General features: G+C 37.5%; 1 long non-coding RNA gene across 2 annotated transcripts; it reads right to left on the reverse strand.

Annotated features, from left to right (window-relative positions):
- Window positions 1-9,694: 9,694 nt before the first annotated feature.
- On the reverse strand, window positions 9,695-27,442 carry LOC129146557 (uncharacterized). 2 transcript variants are annotated; one of them, XR_008553420.1, is made up of 4 exons: window positions 27,398-27,442; window positions 26,221-26,366; window positions 21,578-21,693; window positions 9,695-9,795 (listed from the first exon to the last, which is right to left on the reverse strand). It is a non-coding gene; the product is annotated as an uncharacterized LOC129146557 (long non-coding RNA). The 2 variants fall into 2 exon arrangements; XR_008553419.1 differs by lacking the exon at window positions 9,695-9,795 and adding an exon at window positions 19,624-19,817.
- Between the last annotated feature and the right edge of the window lie 42 nt (window positions 27,443-27,484).

The following is a 27,484-nucleotide window of genomic DNA, read 5'->3' on the forward strand; positions in this document are numbered from 1 at the left end:
TCCACCATATTTGTGAGGAACGGTATCATATGCCCCTGGCAGGACTTGTACAAAAGCCAAATTGCTAAGAAATCTTAAAGAGCAGAGATCAGAAATAATCAGTGTCAGTGCCCTAGTGAAACAGCTAGAGTCTACTCAAAACATTAAACTTCAAAGAGGCCATAAGTTGGTTTCCATACAAATTCCCATCAATGCTTGACAAGGTCATGGGTGTTAACCTGTATCAAACCTTTTTCATGATTTGCTGCTATAATAATATTGTGTATTTAGAAAAGATTTTCATGCCAGTAAATCACTCTGATTCTTTTTAATTTGCAATCAAAAAACATCAGGTCTTCTAGTTAGAAATAGGTACTGGCTTTACATTTTCCTGAGCCTCAAGAAAAGGTGATCTCCGCTGTTGTTGTCAGAAGGGAATTTATTTAGGATGCCCTGGTGCACAGGAAGGTACATGTTACCTTGCCTGTTGTAATTTTGATAATAGTATTTTTTAAAGATTTATTTATTTATACATACAAAAGCTGGGGTACAAGCCAGAGGTGTGGGGGGTGAGAGGATTCACCAGAGACAGAGAGGGGAACAGAACAGGCAGATCGACTGAAGCACACTGCTGAGGGGAGCAGCAGGCGAGGCAGAAGAGGTCTGCTGTGCCATGTGGGTTGCTCCCTAGCCAGCCAGGGGATTGAACTTGTGCTGCAGAGGCTGAGGACAGTTTCACAGGCTGCGTCTTAACCCCTGGCACCACCATGGAGGCCCCTGATAATAGTATTTTGGTTATTTTGAGCATCTATTGTTCCCTGGTTCAGTAATAGAAGAATGGGCAAGAGGAAACTGTTGAGTGATGTCATAATAATTTTGCAGTCATTGGGATTCTCTTTGCAGACAGCACATTCTTGTCTTTTTCTCTACTATCCATAAGTAATAGGTCACACAGCATAGTCACCAAAGCCACTGATTTTCCAAAGGAAATGACAAAGAAATTTTGATTAAACACTCATATTTCCACACCAAAGCTCTGCTACAATAATTAGTCTCTTATTATTGGTTACCAAGACAGGGATTGCCAGACACTAATATTTTTACAATATACCATTAAGATATAATTGTACCAAAAAAGGTAAAATCATGACTCGTACAAACCAAAGATGACCATTTGTTAAATATTTCATTTAACTCAATGGGGAAACTGAGGAGGTGTTACAGCCAATTCAAAAAAACAGATTTACATGGAGTAAAGAAACATTGGTATAAATATCAAATGGACCAACACTAACTTCTTCCACAGGAGAGAAGGATAATAAACTGAGCCTTTACTAGTTAGGACAGAACCTGCATGTCCACAGACAATAATTGTTTTACATTGCTATCAATTAACTATTATTTACAAAATTATAAAATAACTCCCAGAGAATTAGAATCAAATAAAATGGGTGTACCTTAGATAGTGCATTTTCTCCTTGAAGCGCAAAATTGTCACTATAGTCTCTATATTTTTACCAGGATGATATTAAGAAATTGATGGATAGGGAATCCCCTGGTGGCGCAGCGGTAGAGCGCTGGGCTGCGAAGCTGCCCGCAGCCTCTGCAGCGCCGGTTAGAGGTTAGATCCCTGGCCACCGGGCGAGGGTCCCACATGGCACACAGACCTCTCCTGCCGCGCTCACTGCTCCCCTCAGCAGTGTATTTCGTTAGTCTGCCTGTTCTGCTCCCTGCTCTGGCTCTGGTGAATTCTCTCACCCTCCCGTGCTTCTGACTGTACCCAGTGCTTGTATAAATAAACAAATAAATAAATAAACAAACAAGCAAACAAACAAATAAATAAAAAAATAAAAAGAAATTGATGGATAGATAACTGTTATCCAAGGAAATAGTTTGGAAAATGATACAAATTATCAAAGATGATGATTAATAAGACATTCCCAGTTTCATATCATTGAAATGTCATTCCATGTCCGATTATAATAATAACTACTATTATGTGTCTAATGGTACACAGTTGGTTCTAGATTGCTGGTTGAACTTAATACTCCATGTTCCTTGAAGAGCTACAGCACAAAATGTTTATTTAGCACATTGCTCGATCTGCACTAAATCTGAGTCACTTTTTTAGCAGTAAGTGAAAGATCTATTATAGAACTAAATTTGAAAAAGCATATCTAGAATCATAATTGAGATAATGATGACTCTTGCATACAAGTTCCAAGTTCAGATGAGCATTTAGAATTGCCATATTTATCAATGATAAAGGTTTTCCTCTAGGATCTTCTCTAGTGCCATCTGACTTTGATTTAACTTAGTTTTACTTTCTGTTTTATTCATCTTGCTCCATCAACTGAGATCACACAAATTAACAAAGTGAAGGTAGCAATAATTCCTCTCTAGCCACCACAATTGCTGAAGGGAGGTTAACTGAGATTTCTATACCTGCTTGTATAACCCATAAACAACCTCAACTTCCTCATTGCATCATAACCAGTAGGAGACCAGTGGAAATATATGCACTTAATATTGATGTGAAGCAGGATAAAAAATTTTTTAAAGATTTATTTATGTATACAAGAGCTGGGGTGCAGGCCAGATATGCAGGGCATGAGAGGATTCACCAGAGACAGAGTGGGGAGCAAAACAGGCAGATTGACTGAAATACAATACTGAGGGGAGCAGCAGGCGAGGCAGGAAGAGGTCTGCTGCACCATGTGGGTCACCTCCCTGGCCAGGGATCGAACTCATGCTGCAGTGGCTGCAGATAGCTTCATAGTGCTGCGTCTTAACACCTTACGCCACCAGGGAGGCACCTGGGATAAAATTTTTTAAATATTAAACTAATTCAGTCTTGGTCAAAGAACTCCTACTAATTCCTATTTTCCTTGAGGCTTCCTACCTACTTAGCCTAGAACAAATATGTCAATTTAGTTGCTTCTTCAGATCACAGATGACACCGAAGTCTAAAAGCAAAATGCTTGATAAAATAGTGATAGCTTTGTTTTGAAATGCAACAAGATTTGATTTACAAGAAATAAGCTAAAGCCTAAAGGACTAAGCACAGAGTTCTATATCAGCCATAGCAATATGGCCATCTAAAAAGTTTTTACCCCCACAAGGAGGATAAAAGGCCTTCCTAGGTTGGGAAGGACAATGTTTAAATGCAAGTAAAAGGTTTGCTTCTTTGATCCCTTCTCTTTTATCCTGGATGAAATTCAGTTAGCCCAGGGTTTTTAGAATCTTTCATAAGGGAAGAAAAGCCTGAGTGGGCATATCATGTTGCAACCAAATTCTCAAATCAGGAAATGAAAAGTGTGCAATCTCAAGTGATTATTGAAATATTGAATTTGACTTGACAGTTAAACTCCCCTCTTTCAAATGGGGTGTTTGCAGATAGGTGATCTAAAGAATGGAACATGATGCTTTTATCCTACCCTACCTTGCAGTTGTGTTTTCTGACTCTTCAAGGGTCAAAGCAGGAGGAGAGAAGGGGAAGGAAAAGCAAAAAGAGGAACAGAAAAGTTACTACTTACTTGATTTGTCTGGTCTGACAGATGTTTTAAGCTGCCTCTTTACCTTATGGCCCCTTTTACAAGTCCTTTCAGAAATCCTCCCTGAGAATATTCCATTCCTTTTCTAATCCTGGTGGATGCATTTTCCTCTGCCTAACTGCCCCACCTCAGTATTCCACAGACAACTCTCTCTTAGGTTGCCATCACACTCCCATCACTGGCTTACACAAGATTTTAAAGAGACTCAGGTCTGCTCTTTCTCCCAATGACGATATGTGACTGAGGAAACACACCATCCTTTGCTCCCACCTTGGATCAGTTGAATAATCCACATTCCTGCCTTTTACATTTTTCAGTTAAAAGTCAGACAACCATTCCCCCAGGCACTTTTCAGTCAAAAGGCTCCACCCTCCACCCACAACTGCATGACACACATATCAAGATTTCTGAGGAACTCTTCACACCATACTTGAGATGAAGAAAAAGGAAGCAAGAGAAGTTCGTGAGAAAGCTCTCTTCAAAGATGTCTCTCCAAGCTTCCATTCCCATTTCCAACATTATCCCTTTAGAAATTTCATATGTGAAAAATTTAGAAATGTCCCTTGAAATTTTACAAAATCTGCTGAGTGTTCTCACAATCCACTCTGCCAGCTAGCATTAGTCATTTTAGGATGTCAGCTTGAATTTCTATTTATAGACCCTGTTTACAAGTGTTCTCTATTATTAGAAGAAACAAGAACTTATTAAACAAGGTAGATTCACTTGCAGAGAAACAAAGAAAGTTAAATTTTAACATGTTCACCTAGTTTGATTCTTATTTACCCTGAGTAAAATGCCTGCAGGTAACAGGAAAGAGTCCTGAACAGCCAATGGAAACAGAAAGAAATTCACTGACCAAGAGAAGAAAAGCAATAGAGAAAAGAGGTAAACAATCTGGAGACCACATACATAAAGGTCAGAATTCTTCTCCCCATCAACATCAGAATAGCTTGTGTACCCATATCTCTGCAGCCCCAGAAAGATGTATACAGAATAATTTAGTCAGATGGTGCTACTGCTTGGTCTGTGTCTTCAAGGAAAATGAGGTAAAAATAAACAGCCAAAAAACAAAGACAGCAGAGCCAGGAGCAACTGTGAAGAGAGATGATAGTTCAACTGGAGTGAACTTGAAAGAAAATTCTAACTTACAGGATATGCTGCTTGTTGGGCACCTCAGGAAATACTGAGTAACTGGGCATAGGCTGAGTGAGCCCAAGGACTTAATTACTAGAGGACAAAAAGGAGTTAAGTTGTTATTACTTGCAAATTAGATAAATAAATCGTACAGCTTGGAATAACAAAGCTCTGTGTGGAGCTGACCCTCCTAATATTTGATATGGTTCCAATTACTAATTTTCTTAACATAAGTTCATGTCAGTATTACAAATACTGTGTTCAAATATCACCAAGGAAAGGGGAACTATCGCGCTCAGCAATAGTCCACGAAAACTGGAACAACTCACAAAAGCTAGTACAGAATGAGAAAACATTAGTATTTTAATTCTTTTGCATTCCTGTGGCTGCCTATTGAAGTAACACACATAAAGGGGAATTCCCAGGGTGGTATCAGAGCAATTAAGGACTGTCATATGAAGGTTTGCTCATTGTTTACCTGCATTTAGTAACTGTACTTCAGCTTAACATAGTTATTCTCCCAAACTGACTTCTTCCCCTGAAACCTGATAAATCAATCTCCTTTGATTCCTTCCATTTTAGTTACTAGTGCCATGTAACAAATTACTCTAAAACTTAACAGCTTAGATTTTATTATGTTTGTGGAGTCTCTGGATCAGCAAATTCAATAAGGCACATCAAATATGACTTGTAAATATGATATCTGAGGCCTAAAATGGGAAGCCTCAGCATCTGGAATTTATTCTCTGTAGTTGGGGTGGTGTAGAAGGTGTAGAAGTTATCTGGAAGTGTCTTCACTCACATGTGTGGCATGAGTTGCCTATCAGCTGGGACCTTGGCTGGGGCTGAGTGCCGACACATGGCCTGTTCCTGTGGTCTGGACTTTCTCACTGCATGGCAGCACAGGAACTTACATGGGGGCCAAAAAAAGTTGAATCCACATCACTTTCTGACCTAAATTCATAAGTCATACAGCATTGCTTCTGTTGTGTATATTGGCTATTAAATGAGTCACAGAACAGCTGAGGTTCAAAGGGAGGGGACTTACACCCCCTCCTAGGTGCGAGGAATCTCAAAGGAATTGCAGTCAATTATTAAAAGTCACCAAACCTTCCTTCACCATCACTTGAGTACATAAAATAATATCCTAATAGCCACATCTGTTTTTTGGTCATCCTTTCCCCATTTTGAGTTACTAGGCAAAGTAAGGTGAAACTTAAGATCAAATAATTTGCATCCTTCTCTTTCCATCACCTCAACTGGCCAAGTACACACACAGGTATATAAACATACATACTCATCTGCCTCACTTTTCATGAAATTAATTAAGTTAATAGGCTTTGTTGTTGCACTTAAGACTCAGGAAAACTTGGTGGAGTCAATTTTACTTTTGGCAGCAAAGGGAGACAAATCTTTAATTGTTTATCTTAACACTATTTTTTATAGATTTATTTATTTATGCATACAAGAACTGGGGTACAGGGCAGAGGTGTGGGAGGGTGAGCAGATTCACCAGAGACAGAGCGGGGAACAGAACAGGCAGGATGTCTGAAATACACTGCTGAGGGGAGCAGTGGGTGAGACAGGAGAGGTCTGCCGCACCATGTGGGTATCTCCCCGGCCAACCGGGCTCGAACCCACACTGCAAAGGCTGTGTATGGCTTTAAAAGAAAAAAATCATTCACTTTGAAGCATTTTTAAATTAAACTACTGATAGAAAATATTATCTTGCTTAGAAGCTCTTTGTCATCTCTAAGAGTAAATTTATTTTTCTGATCAATAAATATATACAATGTATACAACTCTGATACAATGTATGTATACAAATTGTGCCAATTTTTAGCAAGCCCTCTTTTGTGACTTTTCTGTATTGATTGCTGTTCCTATTATTGGCAGATTCAGTACCTTGGAGGATAGTTACCCTACCCTCAAATCCATGAAAATACAAAAGGAAAACATGATGTCAAACAATATGAAAAGAAAAGGAAAAAGAAAACTGAAAAATTTGTGTGGTGGAGAGGGGAAAGGAGAACTCCATGCAGGAGAAAGATAAAAACCTACAAACCAAAAATTAGCTTCAGCAAAATAAGAGGTGTATCCTTAAAAAAAAAAAAAGTTATGAAAACAGATAATTCAAGAACAATAAAGAACTCTTAGAAATTAAAAATCTAAGCATTAATTAAAAAAAAAATTGGACATGTTGGGGAATAAGTCTTCGCCCAAAAATGGAGGGGAAAAAAGAGAGCAGAAAATCAGTGCTGGTTATGAAACATCTGGTAGTTTTCCTGGCCAGGAAGAGAATAAAGATAACATGAAAAAGTGATAACCAAGAAATAATTTAAAAAAAAAAAAAACCCTAGTGATACAGAAGGATACAACTCAGTAAGCTAAAAGAATTCACCAATGATCCCCACCACTTCAAAAGTTGCATTCCAATGATAACATCATTCAATTACCAACCATTGAGTATAACATGAAAATCCTTTAAGTCTTCAAAACAGAGAACAAAAGATCATATCCAAATGAGCAGAAATGAAAACATCCTTGAATTTCTCAAAAATAGCTCTACATGTTAGAAAACAAAAGATCAGAAGTCTTAAAATTATTGAAAGATAGTAACTTCCAAACTATATAGAATGTTGTATCTGGCCAAGTTTTAGAGAACTAAATATTCAGATATACAAAGGCTAAACAAATTGACTTCCTTTCTTATAAAGCAAATAAATTAAGAAAAAGAGAAACCACAAAGTCCCAAAACAAGATATCTAGTTTTGGAATGAATCAAAGAACAGTGGCAGAATGACAGCTGACATAGAGAACTAGTTCAGAATGATCCCTGGAGGACTTTGAGGGGAAAGTTCCCTGAAAAACTAATGAAGTTAATAGACTATCTCACATGTCCTGCATTTGGGACACTACTGAAAGGAGTTTGACAAATCTTATGGGAAAAAATTTAGGGTAAGTACTGAGGAGTATGCAAGTGGAACAAATGTAATTATCAACTCCAGGGAAGTAAGCATAGAGAATGTGGAAGCTGCTGAAAACTGAAATCAACTGTTATTCTTATAGTAAAGATCCAAATAACAAGCCAATTATGATCTGACTTGTCAATATATTACAAGAAAAGAACAAGCTCCAAGGCAATATCTACAAGAAGACAATTCTCTTTTTTTGCACAAAAATAAAGCCTGCAAAAATGGCAAGAGACTTAGCGATTAAAAAAAAAGACAAATAACCCAAGGGAAAAAATGGACAAAGGATTTGAACAGGCATTCCTTATATATATATATATATATATATATATATATATATATATATATATATATATATATATCTCCCTGATACATGTCAATACCACAGCCATCAAGGGAAATAATCAAAACCACAATTAGATACCACCATACCTGCTAAGAAGTCTGTAATAATTATTTTAAGAAAACAGTAACAATTGTTAGTGAGGATGTGGAGAAATTACAACTTTTCATCATTGCTGGTGGGAAGAATGTAAAATGGTACAACCAATGTGGAAAAGAGCTTGGTATTACCTCAATAAGCTAGACATAGAGTTACCATATGATCCAACCACTGAAATCTGAAGATGTCCTGGAATTAGTGGTGATTGTTACACAACTCTGTGAATGTATTAAAAGCCACTGAATCACACACATTAAAAGGGTGAATATTATGGCATGTGAATTATAGCTAATTTTTTAAATTGCTTTAAATAATGACAGGAAAAATACAGAAAAATATAGGGACAATTTTTGAAACAAGATAATACTAGACCATGTGTATAAATTTGCCTCTTGTTTCTGGAACATCCTATTCAACACCCTTCCAAATGAAAGTGCATCTTGACTTTGATATTTGCCATTCAAAATGTGACTGACCAGTTAAGTCTTCAAAAGAAACACTAAAAGAGTACATAGAGTACTTTCATAGTTAATCATCCAAGAATTCAAAGACAGAAACCTATGAACCTTGTGTTCCAGCACTTTGGCATCACTCCTAGATGCCTACAAGACTCCCACCACACCCAGGACAGACACCAGTGGCAGTGAATTAATAAAATTATGAACCAAGAAGCCATTATTCAACTACCCTACCACTATCACCCCCACAGAATTCTCATCACACATTACCTCTTGGCTAGAAAAAGGCCAGCAGCCCAGAGAGCTAGGACCATCTCAGGTGCAGAGCTGGCATGTTTTAAAGAACAGTAATCTTTCTTTGAAGGGTTTTCCCTATGCATCTCTCTCTCTCTCTTTTTTTTTTTTAACCAGTGCTTCTTTCTAATTTATGCCTGGGTTTTTATAATTGTCTTTGGTTTTCTGCTCATAATTTCTCCCATTGTTAATCATCCAACAAGCAGATATCAAATAATCTTCCTAAAACAGTTTCTCTTGTCACTTCCCTGAAATCCTTCAGTGCCTCACCACTGCAATCGATATTTTCTGTACTAGTGGAGTTTTGGATGTCTTACTGTTCTGTTAAAATTTAGGCATAGATGCATTCTACATGGTGGCTTTTAAACTTTCATTTAGTTATTGTTTACATTGAAGGACTACTCAGAAAAAACTGAGATTAATCTCACATGGGATAATGGAGCTTTCTCAGAAAAGCTAAGTTTAACATAAGGACTTGAAGAACAAGAATTTTGATCAGCAGTGATGGAAAGAGAATTAGAAACTGGAGAGAGGGCACAGAAATAGGCAGTCTTGGGGTGACTGTGGTTAAGTATAATAACTAAATGGGAGTTTGTGTTAATCCGGATTTTAAAATCAGATCTTGCCACACTAGACCTGAACTCATGCTTAGACTATGGTAAAGCTAAGTAGTAGTCATCTTTTAAAGATGGGATCTCTGTTCTTAGGCTTACCTAAGTTCTGGTATCTCATAGGTACTTAAACCTTGTTTATTACCTGGAGGTATATGAGTTCATGATCTCTATTCCTAACATCTCTACAAAGTGAAGGAAGGAAGGAAAGAAGGGAGGGAGGGAAGAAAAATTAACAAACTAACCTGCATGTGAGAAAATTCATACCCTCCATATGTCTCCTGCTGGCCATGGAACTGGATGGATGAATTCTTACAGCTGCTCCTTTTCCCATCCTGTTGTTTTCTTGTTCTGGTTCATGTTCAGAAACAAAATTGGTCTAAGCTTAGGTGGAACAAAGAGATAGTCCGTATTAATAAGGACTTTCCATTTTCCTTCTTAGTACTCATAGAGTCTGAGGTGGTAGCCAAGATTTTTTTTTTTAATCTTTCTTGTGCCTCTGTCTGAAACTGGAAAGCAAAATGTCAAGAGGAATCCATGCAAGTCATAGGCTTTGCTTTGATGTACCCCTTAGTGGCCCACACTGAGACAACACATGGCTGTGGACTCCCATTGTTAGAGTAAATGTGACCTTTCTTACACAAGGGACTGTGGTTTTGATCGATTGAAAGGACCCCATGGGCAGCCAGGGATCAGCATAAAGGGTGAAAAGGTGAGCAATAAATATGCCAGTGCTTTGGCACAATTAGGTTTATAAAAAGGGCACTGAAGCAAAATGGAACATCAGGGGTTTACAAAAGCAACTGACATGCTCTGTGTTTTAGAGATGGATTTATGTCTAATTAACTGTCCAGAATCATTCTAACTCCTGTACACAGGAAAACATGAGCTGAGCAAAAAGTGATTGATTTTAGTGGGAAAATTCTGTATTGTGAAATGACAGAGAAAAGGAGGACAGTATAAGATGATTATTTCAAAGTACTGAGTTTGCACAGCTTGGATGTGGAATTAGGATTTTGCAAGAGATTGGATTTTGTTGGAGCTGCTATTGTTTGTGCTGTGTAAAAGCATCTTGTAGTAAAGTAATAGTTATAGCTGTCATGGACGCATGGCTGGATCACAAGCTCTAACAGAACATTTAGAAGTTAGTGGCATTGGAATCCAGGAGGAGAAGATAGCAAAAAACTTTTAATCAAATCTTACTTATTTGCGGTTTGCTTACAAAACTATATAATTCAGAGAGTACAACTTCCCACAGCAACATGTGAACGTTCTTCACTCTCCCTCCACCAAAGCTCATTGCCAATACTCAATCTCATTACCACTCTGTCCCTTCTTCCCACTCCCTTTGGAAACCACCACATTTTCTACAGAATCTAAAGTTACTTTATTTGCATTTTGCCAGTTTGTTTTCCTTTGGTTATTTCGCAAATGAATAAAACCAGCCAGTATGTGTCTTCACTTTCTGATTTATTTCACTTAACATAATCACCTCAAGATCTATCCATATTTCTCCAGATGGTATTACACTTCCTCTTTTTAATAGCGGAGCAGCATTCCATTGAGAGTATATACCACATCTTCCTTATCCAGTCATCTGTTAATGGACATTTAGGATGATACCATGTCTTGGCTATTGTGAGTAATGCTACTGTGAACATAGAGAACTACAAATACTTTTGTATTCATTTTTTCATGTTCTTCAGATAAATACCTAGAAGTAATATTGCTGGGATCATACAGTATTTCCCTTTTTAACTTTTTAAGGAATCTCCATACCATTTTCCATAGAGATTGCACCAATTTACATTCCCACCAACAGTAAGAGTTCCTTTTCTCCACATCCTTGCCACCTTGCTCTTTTCAGTGAGGTGATAGCGCAACTTTTTTTCATGTGCCTGTATGCTATCTGTATGTCTTCTTTTTTTTTTTTAAGATTGATTTATTTATTTATACAAGCACTGGGTACAGTCAGAAGGGAGGGAGGGTGAGAGAATTCCCCAGAGCCAGAGCGGGGAACAGAGCAGGCAGACCAGCGAAATACACTGCTGAGGGGAGCAGTGGGCGCAGCAGGAGAGGTCTGAGCACCATGTGGGACTCTTGCCGGTGGTGGGGGATCGAACCGGGTGCTGCAGAGGCTGCGGGCAGCTTCGCAGCCCAGCGCTCAACCGCTGCACCACCAGGAGAGGCCCTATCTCTATGTCTTCTTTGATGAAGTATCTGGTTACATTTGTGCCATTTTTCATTGGGTTTTGTTGTTGTTGTTGTTGTTTTATATGAGTTATTTGTAGATTTTGGAAATTAACACCTTGTTGGAGGTGTGGTGTAGTCAGTAGGTTGCCTTTCTGTTTTTGTGGTGGTTTCTTTTGATGTGATGTATAAAAACTTTTTCAGTTTAAGGTAATTGTATTTATTTATTTTTGGCTTTGTTTCCTTTGTTGTTGGAGTTGTCCCCAAATACATCTCTTAAATTGATGTCCAGGAGCATATCATCTATGTTTTCTTCTGAGTATGTTATGGTTTCAGGTCTTATATCCAAGTCTTTAAAACATTTTGAATTAGTTTTTGTGTATGGAGTTTAATAATGATCTAATTTCACTGTTTTGTCTTAGCATCCAAGTTTCCCATTTGTTGAAGAGGCTTTCCTTTGTCAATTGTAGGGTCTTGGCTCCTTTGTTGTAGAGTGACTGTCCATAAACTGTGGTTTTATTTCTGTGGTCTCTATTCTCTCTCATAGATCTATTTCTGGTTTTGTTCCAATACCATACTCTTTTGATTACTATCAACTAGTAGTATAGTTTAAAGCCAGGTCATGTGATAACTCTTTTCACCTTAAAAATTATTTCAATTTTCATATATTTATTGAGGCTCATTTTGTGTCCTAGCATGTGATCGATCTTTGAGACTATTCCATGTGCGCTTCAGAAGAATGTGTATTCATTTTGTTTGGGATGAAAACAAAATGAATACATATATATATATATATGTATATATAGACACACACGCACATCTGTCTCTGTGTGTGTATACACACACTGATCCATTACTTCATTTAAGGCCATTATTTCCTTGTTTTCTTTCTGTCTGATTTATCCATTGGTATAAGCTGTGTGTTCCAAAACTCTACTATTATTGTGTTGCTGTCAATGTCTTGCTTAGGTCTGTTAATAGTTTTCTGTATTTAGGTGCACCTGTGTTTGGCTGTGTGAATATTAATGACAGTTATATCTTCATTATGGATCAATCACTATATAGTGTTCATCTTTGTCATTAATTGCCTTTTTGACTAAAAGTTCAATTTATCAGATATGAGAATGACTATTCCTGTTTTTTCCTGCATTATTGACCTGAAATACCTTGCTCCAGTCTGTCACTTTAAGTGTATGTTTGTCCTTGGATTTGATGTGCAACTCCTAAAAGCATAATATGGATCATGCTTTCTTATCTAACCTGCCACTCTGTCTTGATTGGTGAGCTTATAATATTCACATTTAGGGTGATGACTGATATAAGGGACTGAATTACTGCCATCTCATCTTTTGTTCTCTGGTTGTTTCATCTTTCTATTGATTCTTTTTCCCGTGCCTTTTCATTTCAAAGGTTTTCCCTGGTGGTACTCTTAGTTTCTTCATTTCTTCTAAGTGTCTCTGCTCCTTGTTTCAAACAAGGGATTATCAGCTTTGGAAATTATACACTAAAATAATGGACTTAACAGTTTTTCTTGAACACAGCTCAACATATACCAAAAGTGTGACTACCAAAAGAAACAGCATGGGTTTTATTAATAGAAGTATTAAATCCAAACCAAAGGAAACTATAGACCCATTGGACCTTAACTTCAATAGACCACATCCATTGTATTCTGTTCTATTTAGCAAGGAGAAGTGATATGGTAACTTTCTTAATAAATTAGAAAATTATCCAATCATTTACTAAATCTTATTCTGTTTCACTCTAGAGGTACAAATTGGGTTTCTGGGAAGTTGTTGCAAGAAGGGAGACCTAAAATCACTGTAGAGAAGAGCTTCCTGATAATTTAACTGGAAATTAAAAAAAAAAAATGGACTGCCTAGGTAAGCAGTGAGCTTTTCAAAATTGGAAATCTTTGAAAATGTTTAAGCAGATTTTAAATAACTATCTGTCAAGGTTACTGTCAAAAGGATTACTTCATTAAGAAGGAGACTGACCCCTTTAACCCCTAAGGTCTCTTTCCAACTCCATTTCCTGTATTCTCAATTATAAAGGATGTTGTAAATCATCCTCACTCTGTGTATACCACCAACTCCCTACAACTCGTTAAATTGTACATTATGTTCAGAGTGCTCACAAATTCCCCTATGGGTGCCCCTTCTTACTGACTGTACCAAAATAGCTTTCTGGGCTATATTTATGATTTGCAACCAGCAACAGAGAAGATGTACAGAAGAATATGTGAAAAAATTAAAATTATACAGATAATGGATAAATCCTAACAAGAATGTATAGAGAATTTTTTACCCTTTCTCTGTTTGATGAGTTATTGCATAAACCTAAAAATGGACTAATACGATAGTTTCCTGAACTGGTCTTGGCTCTAAATAAGAAACAAGGAAGTCCCATGATTTAAAAATTACCAAAAGGCAAAAAGAAATACCCTAATTTTTTCCTATCGTTTCCAATTCTTTGACTCTGAATATTTATATTTTATTCTCTAGTTTTTCTCATTGTGAATGATAAAGATCTAGACTTTCCAAAAGACAAACTACAAATAGGAAATGAGAATGCCTAATCAAGGTCATAGGGGGCAGAATTAGAGCAATCAGCAGGCTTAGCAGACATCAAATCAATAATGATTAGGGTAGAGGGCAAGCTATGAAAATTAGTTTTGTCTGGCAAGACACAACTCAGGACAGCTGATCAATATTGGTACATCCAAACTTGGAAGGAAAATATTTAAAGGAGTAGGTCAGGCACAGATTAGATAAGACTTCAATCAGAGGTCATGTGGCACCTCAGTGATTCCAATAGGCTTACGTTGTTCTACTCAAATCTAAAACTGCAATGATGCATTATAACATCAGAGTCTGCATACCTACCTGGTTGGCCTCATCCTCTTAATGGAACTCTAGTTCCAAATTGTCTACATCAGATGTAACTTTCCTCTTTTCAAAGTGCATGTCATGTCATGAAGGCACAGTAGTTCCCTTTATCAAGTTCATAGTAGAATTAAAGAGTCTAGCAGACAGAAATAATCTGTGGTCTTAGACGTCTGCTCATTCATTGGAGCAAGTAATAGATGGAAAGAAGTTAGCATGGTGGAGAGTTCTGAATAGTGGTAATATTTCTTGATCTAGATGCATTCAGTTTGATTAACTGTAGTCTGATACATATGAGTTGCACACTTTTCAGTATTTCTTTTATAGTTCAATGAAAAATTTCCAAAGATATGGAAAAAGTCCCTAGCTGTGGCTTCCTGAGGCCATTCTAACAAGTGGGAATCCAGCAAAGCTATCGCTAAGTCTCAACCCTGCACTCTCAGTCCCTTACTTTCCCTGTGAGGGTGCATTCTTCCTCACTCTCACTCACACAGGTGCACATACCCAGATGCAAATAAGATCTAATCAGAAGCAGGAGAGGCCAGCAAGCACATTCCAGAGGAGTATGTTTGCTTTCTCTTCCTAATGCTGACCCCGATGTGGCCCCAGGACTTGGCCAATATCACTCTATAAAATGGGAAGGATTTGACTTGCCATAACTCAGTGTTGGAAAAGAGGTAGAGTTCCTTTTCTCAGTAGAAATACAGGCCACCTCAGGGGCAGAAAAAATAGGATAACTTTAAAATATTTAACTAATGATACTACATGGGTATATATATGTATGCTAAGAAAAAAGGAAAAAAATTCCATCAAATGTTAGCAATTATTATTGCTGAGATGGAGTAAACTGGATTGTTTTTCCTTCATCTCTCTCATTTTTCTATTTTCTATGGTGATGGTATATTATTTTATAATCAATAAAAGTAAATGTGCTATAAATAAAATATGTTTATAATACAGTATAATTTTTAATTTAGAAACATACATTTGCTCAATAGATTCTGTGCATATTTTGAACACAAGTCCTTTAGATTGCATGCGTTTTGCAAATATTTTCTCTGTGGCTTGTCTTTTCATTCTCTTAGGTCTATTTTGCAGAGCAAAATTGAATTCTAATAAAGTCCAGTTTATACTTTTTTCTTTCAATGATTATACTTTTGTTGGTATCTAAAAATTCATCACCCCCAGGTGATTCTTACAATAATTCTCAAATACAATTATCTCCATTTTTCAGATGAACAAAGTGAGACTCAAGGATTAACTAAATTGCCTAAACTCAAATGGGGAGAAGTAATGGATTTGAAACTCATTCATATCCCAACACACCTTCCACTGGGTTAATGCTGCAATGCTATCTGATCCTATTTTTGCCTTTTTTATTCCTTTGCTTTTCATTCCTTTAATTTTGAGGTTTTGAGTTTGTTCGTTTTGGGTTTTTTTTAATGGAGGGTTATTTAGACTTTGGAAGTATTTGGGAATAAACATTTTTGGAGGTATGAGCCTATCCACCCTAAAATATATACAGAGTTGTAAATCACTGTTATCTCAATAAACATGATTTTTTTTAACCTAAGGTAAATATGGCTTACCAAGCAGAAATGGCAATTTCCGAAGAAAAAGAAGCCAGTGAGTCCAAAGTATATCATAATGGCATTGTCAGAAACATATTCTTAAATAAAAATGTCAAGTGTTGTGGGAGCATAACCCATTTTCCCAGCAACACACATCGTGTGCACACACACACACACACACACACACTCACATTTTGTTACAATTTTGGGTGTACCAAACATCACAGTTGCTCTACAATACAGGTATATGCAGAATTTTGAAACTGATCATCTGGGAGAAAAATAAAATAATGTAAACAAATAATATCTATGAAAATACTAGCATAGCTCCTGTGCACAGAGACAGTCGATAAATTGTCATTTAATCTAAAGCCTGACTAACTTGTTTATTACTGCTTGCTTTAAGGAGGAAAGAAATCCACTCACCATTTTAATAAAGTCTATTGCATGAAGTTGCCACAGGGTGTCACTATTGTTCAAGGGAAAAATTTTAACAGCATTTGCCCTTATGGTTACCTCCCTATAACGGGAAAGCACAATAAAAATAGGTCTTCGACTTAGTGACAAATATAGTGGTTACCAGAGGGAACAGGTCATGGAGATATAGTAGGTGAGTGAAGTGTGTGCACATATGAAGGAATAAAAATGTAACACGAGGTTATATAGACATGTAAACAACTCACAAATTTAAAAAAACAAATCACTGATTTATAAGTTAAAAATACATAAAAAGACAAAGTAATGCTCGTGTGGTAAGCATGGGGGGTGGGCAACTATACTACTTTTGTGTATTGCATTTTTCTTAATATAGATGTAATAATATTAACATAATTCTTTACATTTGAATGTTCTAAAAATATTGCATCAACATTATACTTTGGAATACAGTTTATCCTTGAACACCATGGAGATTAGGGGCACCAACCTTACCTCCTGCAGTTGACCTATAACTTTTGACTCCTCCCAAAATAACCACTAATAGCCTGCTGTTGACCTGAAACCTTGCTGATAACATAAACAGCTAATTGACACACATCATGCATGTTATATATATTATATTGTGTAGTTTTATAATATAGGAAGCTGGAGAAATAATATTAAGAAAATCATAAGAAAAGGAGAGCACATTTACTGTACTGTGTTTATCAATATAGTGAGTATACATCATCTATTTACAAGAAAATCTGAGTATAAATGAAACTGCACAGTTCAAACCTGTGCAGTTTAGAAGTTAACTGTATTGTGCAATTGTTCCAGGTATAAAAATAGTTTAAAATCACTATTTGGGTTCAGAGATTTTACTCTAATCCAGAAGATCCATGGGGAGTCTCAATCACTCATTTGCTCATCCAATCAAAAATTCACCAAGTGCTGGGTGACAAGCATTGTACAAATCACACTATGTCCAGAGCTTCAGTCCCCTCTGGTCACTCTCACGATAGCGCTGGGTAATCAGGTCCCTGCATTAGAAAAGGTTTGGGGCTTCCCTAGAGGCACAAGAGGTTAAGCCTCAACTCTATCAAGCTATCAGCAGGCAACCGCTGCAGCAAAAGCTGGATTCCTGGCCAGGTAGCAGACCACCTGGCGCAGCAGACCTCTCCTGTCTCACCCGCTGCTCCCCTCAGCAGTGCATTTCAGTCAACCTGCCTGTTCTGCTCCCGACTCTGTCACTGGCAAATCCTTTCACTCCTCCAATCCCCTGCACCTCCGGCCTGCACCTCAGTTCTTGTATGTATAATTAAATAAATCTTAAAAAGAAAAAGAAAAGGGGTTTCAAGATCTCTACAGAGAATACAGTCACTCCAAACAGCCTCTTGAATGTAGTTACTCAACCTGAAAAATGTTATAATAATCCTACACCTTATTGTGCTTTCTGAATTACTATCCATCCATCACTGCCAACAGTCACTGGTAACATGTCCTTGTGACTCATGATGGCACAAGAGACAAAGGTGAAAATGTCCACATGAATAGTTTTGTAATATAATAGTGATTTTGAGATCTTTATGCACCATAAAATTCACCTACTTGAAGCATACAAATGAGAGATTTCTAGCATACTCAGAGTTGTGCAATCACCACCATTATGCAATTCCAGAATATATTTTTGTTACCAGTAAAAGAAACGCCATACCCACTAGCAGTTCCCTCCCTCTCCCCAGGCCCTAACAACCACTAATTTACTTTCTGTCTCTGTAGATTTGCTTGTTCTAGACATTTAACATAAATGAAACCCTAACATTTGAACAGTTTTTTAATAGCAAAGGAAAGCAACTTCTGTCATCTCCATTCCAACTACCATGACTCAACTGGGTGGATTTCTGCTTCCAGACACATGCTTCTAGAATATATAATGCCCAATATATAAATCTTTTTTGTTTTATTTTTTATTGTCTTTTTAAAATTTTAATCCAATATATAAATCTTAAAACCTTTATAATATCACATCATGAACTCCCTCGAGGAAGTTCATCACTTAGCTAAACAGTACAGTCTAATTGAAATGAAAGTGCAGGTGGTTGAGTGCCGCACTCAGAAGCTGTCTGCAGCCTCTGCAGTGCCGATTCGATCCCTGCCGGCCTCGGTGCAACCCACATTGTAAGCAGACCTCTCCTGTCTCGCCCACTGCTCCCCTCAGCAGTGTATTTCATCAGTCTGCCTGTTCTGTTACCCGCTCTGTCTCTGGTGAATCCTCTCACCCTCCCAGGCATCTGGCCTGTACCCCGGTTCTTGCATGAAAAAATAAATAAATATTTAAAATAAATAAATAAAATGAAAGTGGTTTTCATTCAGGACAAAAGTGGCTGAAATTAACAATCTTCTGAAATCACTATTTTAGAAGTGTGGTGTGTGAGAATGTGGAGTCTGTTTAGATGGAATATTGGTACTTAATATATTCTGAAGTAGGAGACAAGAAAAATTAAGTACAAGGTTCTCCTAGCCTATCTTAATTAATCATTAAATAAATACACAAGTCCTCCATCTTGGCCCATAGGGTAGAATAAGCTGACAATAACCTGTCTGGCAGTGAAAAATAACATCGACAGAGAGAAAGCCGTGCCAGGCATTGCACGAGCCATTTTCTTCCCACCAATCCTGCAAGATAAGTACTATCATAATGAGAAAATGAGACTCAGTGAGATTCAGTAAGACACCCAAAGGAGGCTGCAACCTTGGTATGTGAAAGTGTTGAGTAATAGATAAAAGCACAGAATCAGGTAGCCAAGTTCTCAGACTGAAAGCCTAAATTCCTTAATTAATTAAGGAATTTAATTAATATTAAAACACTACCTGTGTGACCTTGAGCAAGTACCATAGTATCTCTGTGCTTTGGGTCATCTTTGTAAGGAAGGGATGCTAAAATTATCTACCTTAGAGAGAGGTTGTAAGATTTAAATCAGTTAATGCCTAAACCACTTATAACGGTACTTGGCATAGATACTAACAATTAGTATTATTAGAATCCAAATTTGTCTGGACTTAGAGCCCTTGATCTTGATTAAATACCTCACCTCTCCATGCTTACCCTATATTCTTGCAGATTAAAATTAGTGGTTGAGGAAACCGATGGTCTGAGCTTCACTGGCAATGTTGTGGGATGTGGTTTCTTAGTGTGCAGACTTAGCACAGTGAGTGCATTGGTGGTGCCATCACGTTCAAGCTCCAAAGTCTGCTGCAGCTTATTTCTTCTACCCATTATATGCAAATACCACAGGTCTGGCTTGCACTGCAATAGTATACATGATAAGGATGCAGGAGAAGGGTATGAAGAGGTGCTGCCTCCTGCAAGAGCTCTTTTATATCACTGTAGAAGCAGACTAACAAAGATTCACCATCATTTTCCCAGAAAGGGAAGCAAAACCAGGTCAATGAAGAAAAACAAGAATGAATGATCAGGAAGGTATTTTCCTGCCTATATCCTAAAGCAAAGGGACAATTAAGCTGATTTATAACAACACTGATAATGATGCTGCTGTTACTATTACTAGCTTTGTCAGCAACTGTATTTTAACAGGACTAGGGCCTTTACACCTACAAGTCTGCTTAAATTTTCTGGAGCAGGAACTCCAGGAAGAAAAGCTATTCCCTAAAACATTAATAAAGAGAGCAAATTTGAGTTTTAAGTTTTCTTAATAAAACATATTATCTCTTTATTTAATTAATTGCTTCGATGGACTCACTCTGAAGCAAAATTAACACTCATAAATAAATTTCTGCCATTTATAACATTAGTGCTGCAGTATAGGGTTGATCATCTAAGTAGAAGTTCATTAACAATCTAATACTTATAATTTCAAGCATGTGCCACTGTGACTATGTAATTGGAACCCATTTCATTTTTCTCCAAATGCCAATGTATTCCATAAATACCTAGGGCATTTCTCTTTATTGCAGAAAATCTCAACCTTGGAAAAACAGTAGAATTACTGAGGAGCTTAAAAATCACTGAGGGGGGGGGGGAATTGTATGGGGAATATAACCAGGATGAAAATGCATACATTGTGCAAAAATGAAAAATGATGTAAAAAAATATATAAAATTAAAAAAAAATAAAAAAGGAATTCTATGGATACATTGTCTGGACTTTGGAATGAAGACTGTGCGAAACAAACAAGCAAAAAATCACTAATGCCTGGATTGTGCCCCAGGGATTCTTATTCACTGACCCCAGGTACAGTGTAGGCATAAGGAATTTCAAAAGTATGTACAGCTAAGTTTAGGAGGCAGCGCTCAGTTGGCAGTCACGTGGACTCTGGTCCTGCCACAGTTTCAGTTGTTCTAGAGAATGGCCACCTATGTTTCCAGGTTGCCCTGGAGATCCCTCCAATACCAAGTGAACTGAATTTTAATTTTCTACATGCCCCATGATCCAAATACAGGTTTCTTCCACTATCTGAAAGTAGAACCTTCCTTTTAAAAAATTTTTTAATAAAAAAAAGAAAGGAAAAGTGTGACAGGACTTTTACTGGGATAGCAAGAGTATTTTCTCCTAGAAGAGGTAAGTGGATTAGTCTTCCTGGAAAAGAGCTTTACAAAGAGAGGTTTAGGTGTGAACATCAAAAAGTAAATCTATCTTTGTTGACACAGACCAGGTCAATTACTCTTTCTTGCTGGATATCCTGGGCTCATTTTTATTTAAACATATTTAAACATAGAGTAGAAGAATCAACACCCACCACTCTAACTTTAAAGGTGTGCCTGCTTCGAACTAAACCATTAAATGTTGACTTAGTCCTTGTTTACCAAAAATTCTAAATTGCATTCTCAAAATTTGCAGGTTTTTTTTCATATTAGAATTTATATAGGCACCATTTATAGCAAACAGGCTCAATTGCTGGCCACAGAGAGAGGGGCAAAGAGCAGAAAAGTGAATCTGCCTGCTGTCTCAGCTATAGCGACTGCCCAGCTCGAGGGGACCTGTCAGGGAAGCTTGGGGTTGCCCAAACCAGACCCCTTTAGCTGTTTCCCACAAGACAAAAAACCTACCTGAGGAGGAAGAAAAGGCTTTTCTCCACCAGGTTGGGTCACACCGCCTTTGAAGTGCCTAATAACTTTCAGTAGTGTTGATACCTTCAGTTGTTCTGAGGGTTCATCACAGTCCACTGGAACATGAGAAAAAGAGAAAAAGAATGAACTATGGCGGGAGGTGCAATGTGATATATAAATATATAAAGGTGGGAAGCTGAATCCAGAAACTTATGTAGTATTGAAACAATGGTAAATCAGTAACAAAATTATTTTAAAAAAACATAGAGTTCACTGGTTGCTTGAGTGCAGTCCTTGATAGAGGAATGTTTTATAAACTAGTGCCAGTTTATTCTGGGGACTTGGTTAAGTTATTTCTGCAACTTTTGATCTTGTATGGACAATGTTGAAGGGTCAAAAAGTGACTAATATTGTCAATAATAGCAGTTTGATGTAAGGTGATGAGGAGCATCATCATCCCCAGCCCCCTAACACAGTCTTGGCTGAGCTTAGTTTGTGGCCTAATAGCTAGCTAACTCATTATCCACCTGATTCTCATTTCATCAGAAGGCAAAAATTAAAAACCAGGGACTCAGTGAAAGAAATGAGTAAGCATCTGAAAACATAAATAGAATGTTATTATGCCTGCTCCTCTTCCATGTAATATCTTGAGAGAGGGAGAGACAGGGAGTGAATGACTGCATAAGTCAAAAAAATCTGAATTGGAACAAAAAAATAAAAGACTATAGCATTGAATAATAACCCAAAGAATATATTAAATATCCACGCATCCATGTTTATGTAAATAAGTGGCTGAATAAATAAATAAATGGGAGAGCAGGGAAAGTCTTTCTCACAGAATTCCAAATAAGCTCCACACATGGAGTCTAATTCTCCTCCTCTTAAGTTGGGCAGGGTTTAGTGACTCACTTCCAAAGAATAGAGAATGAAAAGAGAAAAACAGTGACTTTGCTATAGAGAAACCTGGAGTCAACCAAAGTGAGCAAGTTTGACATCATCAGTAATAAGTCATGTTAATATCATGTATCCCCTGATTTGATACCAACATAGCAGAACAATATATGTGTATATACACATGTATATATACAGACATATACATGTAGTGTTAACCTTTATTTATAATATTATGCCTAGTATACTTTATATTTACATATATACATATATACATATATATATACCTTACATATGACATAATCCCTTTTATTTTTATACACATTTGCCTCAGTTTAGAGATGTGCATATGTATGTGAGTATATTCAGGAGGTTTTGGAGAATACAGAAGAGGGTTTGGAGAAAATAGACCAAGCAGCTAATAATTATTACCTTTGAAGAGAAAATAAAAATGCTATTGGAGGAAAGAGAGCAGATGAAGGATTACACTCACTCTTTATTCTATATATATCTGTATTGTCTTTGCAGCAATCATTATTGTAATTTAGGGGTGGAAACAGAATTGGTATTAAAAAGAGAGAGAGGGCCTCCCTGGTGGCACAAGGGGTTAAGCACAGCACTGTGAAGCTATCCGCAGCTTCTGCAGCATGAGTTCAGTCCCCGGCCAGCCAGGGAGCTACCTACATGGTGCAGCAGACCTATTCTGTCTTACCCACTGCTCCCTTCAGCAGTGTGCTTCAGTCAGTCTGCCTGTTCTGCTCCCCGCTCTGTCTCTGGTGAATCTTCTCACCCACCTGCACCTCTAGCCTGTCCCCCAGTTCTTGTATGCATAAATAAATAAATCTTTTCAAAAAATAAAATAAAGAGAGAAAATACTCAGAAGGAATTTGCAACATTATACTCGTAGTGCTTTCTCCCCTCAAACATAAAGTAAGACCTCCGCAGGTTAGTCATTCTCTACTTTCATTTATTTCAAAATACTTGACTCACACCTACATCATTTAAAGGTACTCTTAAATTTTGAATTCTTTTTTCTCCACTCTAAGTATGAGCATCTTTTCCAGGAGTAATTTTAAGGCTGTTTCATGAGATGAATGGAGTTTACATCACAACTCCACAGATAACTTAAAATCCAGATTTAGATGTCCACACCATTCAAAAGGCCTTCTGCCATTACGTTGAAATTGCCTTTTGTCTTTCAGCCTCCCTACAGATGTCTCAGCAATTCTCTCCTTTAACCTCATATTATGAGTATCCTAAAGGTGTACAAGCTGATAGACTTCTGGAAAATATTTTTTATACTTTTTACTTTTTCACTAGTACAGATAATATAGCTTAAAATTGATTTTCTAAGCTTTATTAGTTATGCTACAGTCAGTAGATAACAGAAATTCTAAGAAAGAGATTATTTTTTTCTTTCTATAACCTCTTCCATCTTTAAAATTTAACCTGATGGTTCATGTACTGCAAATAGTTCCAACGTCATCAGATTGCTTTTGAGTTTTGGATTTGCATGAAAGAACAATAGTGACTAAACTCATTCCATTCATAATGTTTATGTTTAATGCTATGAAGAGTTGCAATTTTATTAGCCCATCCAGCACTGAAGCTCAACTTGAGTGTACAAATTATAATGTAACACAAAACGATAACCTTCTAAATATGTTACTATGCACTATTAATGGCATGCTATTAAAATAACTTTGGGTACTGTAGTACTACTTTGGAAGTTTTGTTAAAATGATTAATAATGAAATGTAAATAATTAGACACTTCTGTTGTTCTTTTTCATATAAAAGATATATAGGAGGTATGATGTAGAGCAACTCAGATGATGATCATGCAGTGTGTTAATACAATGCTACTATAGTAGGGCTATTAATCACTGGGCTTAATTTTGGTAGGATGACTGTCCAGAAATGTCTATCTTGTCAGTGATGGTCAATATAGAAATGCTTGCAGATTTTTTAGTGGAGGAAGGATTAGTATTACAAATATGAACATAGCTGTATAACTTCAGAGTCTGATAGACTTTGATTGGGAATGAGGATATATCCAGGCAGAGGACAACATAAAGAAAAATACAAACATGTACTGGGAATCAGGAGTTCAATAGTCCAGAATATCTGGCCATTTGTAAACAGTGAGACAGAATTCTAAGGTAAGCTGGATTTATAATAACAATAAGGACACTTACAGAAAGAATTCAGGCTTTTGAAAGTTAGGGAAGAAACACTGAAGTGTTGAATGGAATTTAAGAGTGATTCACTCAGAAGTAACTGATTTGTTTTTAATTTAACCAGACTGAGGTCAATGGGCTATTGACATAGAAAAGAAGAGAGATCTGTTTCCTTCATAAATTCTAGGATCACAACATTGGAACTGCAGCTGTTATAAAGAACTAGGTATCTTAACAGGAAGACTTGAGGTGATGAGTACATATCTTTGCTCTCCTCTCCATTTTAGCCTTCACTTTCCGTTTCAAAGCTGGGATTTACCTTCTCTGCCAACCTTTTGCACTAAACATCAATTTAAACTACCTGAGTAAGAATACATCTACTTCGAGTGGTATATTAAGAAAATGAACATGTTGTAAGCATGGCACACTCTTATTAAAAGCATATATTCATTGCTGAAGTTAGTCACAGGTTGAGAATTTTTATGTATCATCCAATTGCAGGAGCAGTATGTGCCTTTTCAGTAATAAAAGAAAGCACTGTTTCTTAATACATCTTTCGTGATGTCTAGCAACACGTCCCATAGAATATCTTGTACATAAGCCATAATGTTTCATTTTATTTTGCATAAGTTTAAAATGATTCCACAACTTCTTTATGGAAAGAAAATCTTTGTTCAACAAAAGAAAAAAGGATTTTATAAATTCAACATTTCAGTATGCAGATTAAGTGTTTTAAAATAAAAATGCTTATAGTCACATTAAAACCCTCTGGTAGCTCGTTTATATTTTAAGTTTGTGCAGTACTTAAGCTTCCAAAGTACTCAGGAATTTGTGAAAAGTATTTAATAATTCTCTTCACATAAAAAGTAAGGAATAGACCTAACTTAAATATTACAAATGTAACTATTTCTTGCTTGGTATCAATATTCTAGCAGTTGGACATGGTAAGTTGCCTCTAAGGGCAATAATTTCGTTTTAAGATAGAAATGTATTTCAGTCAGCATCAATTGCCACCTAATTGAACAAAGAGTAAACATTTACACTGAACCGTATTTTATGTTATGGAAATGCTAGATTTTAGACTTTTTAAAAAAATCTTATGGTTATAAAATACATCTTGGCTTATGGAATGTCCCACCATATAATGTTGGAACAGGCACAGAAAAATAATTAGAGACATTTCATTTCAAAAAGGGGGAAATGGAAAATAAAGATGAGCCACTGATACATAACAATTCTGATATCCATCCAGGCAAATGTTGGGTTTTCATTACATTCTAAGGTCTAGAAGCAATATACCATGCTTCTCAGTTCTGTCCTCTGGGCACTTGGGTTTGTACTCAGTCATCCTAGCTTTTTCATGAAAGGTAACATGTGTTTACAGGTGAGTAATTTTATCAGCCTGCTTGCTGGCAGAATTTTGTTGGGTCTAATAGTTTCTTATATTAAGTTTATCACTCTTGATTCCAAATTTGAATTACCTTTAAATTGTTGCAAAACAAATTTAACAGCTTGAAACAAGACATTTATTATATTCCTGGTTCTGTAGAGCAGACGTCCAAGCATAACTTACCTGGGTTTTCTGCTTAGGATCACACCAGGCTGCAATTCAGGCATTTCCTGGGGCTAAATCCACATTAGAAGTTTTAATGGGGAAAAGATCCGCTTTCAACTTCATTCAGGAACTCCTAGGGTTCCAAGATGACACTCTGAGAACAACTGATTAAAAGAATTATCATGCGTTGAGGGCGGGAAGGCATTTTCACTCAAAAAGTATTAAGTGCCTGCTCTGTGCTCCGCACTGTTTAAAGCTAAGTAGATAGGTGCCTCCCTGGTGGCGCCGGCGGTTGAGTACCGCCCTGTGAAGTTGTCCGCAGCCTCTGCAGCGCGGGTTCGATCCCGGCCGTCCCACATGGCGCAGCAGACCTCTCCTGTCTCACCCGCTGCTCCCCTCAGCAGTGTATTTCATCAATCTACCTGTTCTTTTCCCCGCTCTGTTTCTGGTGAATCCTCTCACCGTCCCGCACATCTGGCCTGTACCCCGGCTCTTGTATAAATAAATCTTTAAAAAAAAAAAAAAGCTAACTGGATAGATCAGGCCCTGTCCTCAAGACTCATACAGTAGAGGGACAGAAAGATCCGGGGCTGTCTCAGTTATTAGTGAGGAGTCTGAAGTGACAAAGGACTATACAGAGGAAACAAAAGTTCCAAATCAAGAAAGGGGCGCCCCCAGCGGTTGAGCGCTGGGTTGCGAAGCTGCTCGCGGCCTCTGCGGCGCCGGTTCGATCCCCGGCTGCTCCCCGGCCACCGGAGGAGGGTCCCGCGTGGTGCGCGGACCTCTCCTGCCGCCCGCGGCTCCCCTCAGCAGTGTTCTTCGGTCCTTCTGCCTGCTCTGCTCCCCGATCTGGCTCTGGTGAATTCTCTCACCCTCCCGCGCTTCTGAATGTACCCAGTGCTTGTATAAATAAATAAATAAATAAATAAATAAATAAATAAATAAATAAATAAATAAATAATCTTAAAAAAAAAAAAGAAAGGGGCGCCCCGCCAGACGCCTGAGGAGCATGAATCAGAAACAAAGAGGGCAGCAAGGTCGGGGGTGTGGACTGCAAGAGATCGGGCGGGGTGAAGTGAAGAATTTGGTGTGTTCCGTTTAAATTTCTTGTCTTCTCTGTGCAGAGAAATGGAGGAGTGGGTTTAACGACGTCGGTTTAAAAGCAAGGAAGGTCACTTAGGGGTCAAACACACACCCCAGTGCCGGGTCAGCCCCGCTTCTTGGCGCCGCAGAATCCCGCCTCGCGCCTCAGATCCGCTCGGTGACGCCACAGTGGCGAGGA

Source organism: Talpa occidentalis, unplaced genomic scaffold, assembly GCF_014898055.3.
Source record: "Talpa occidentalis isolate TD23 unplaced genomic scaffold, MPIMG_talOcc4v2.1 talOcc4.3, whole genome shotgun sequence".
NCBI lineage: Eukaryota > Metazoa > Chordata > Mammalia > Eulipotyphla > Talpidae > Talpa > Talpa occidentalis.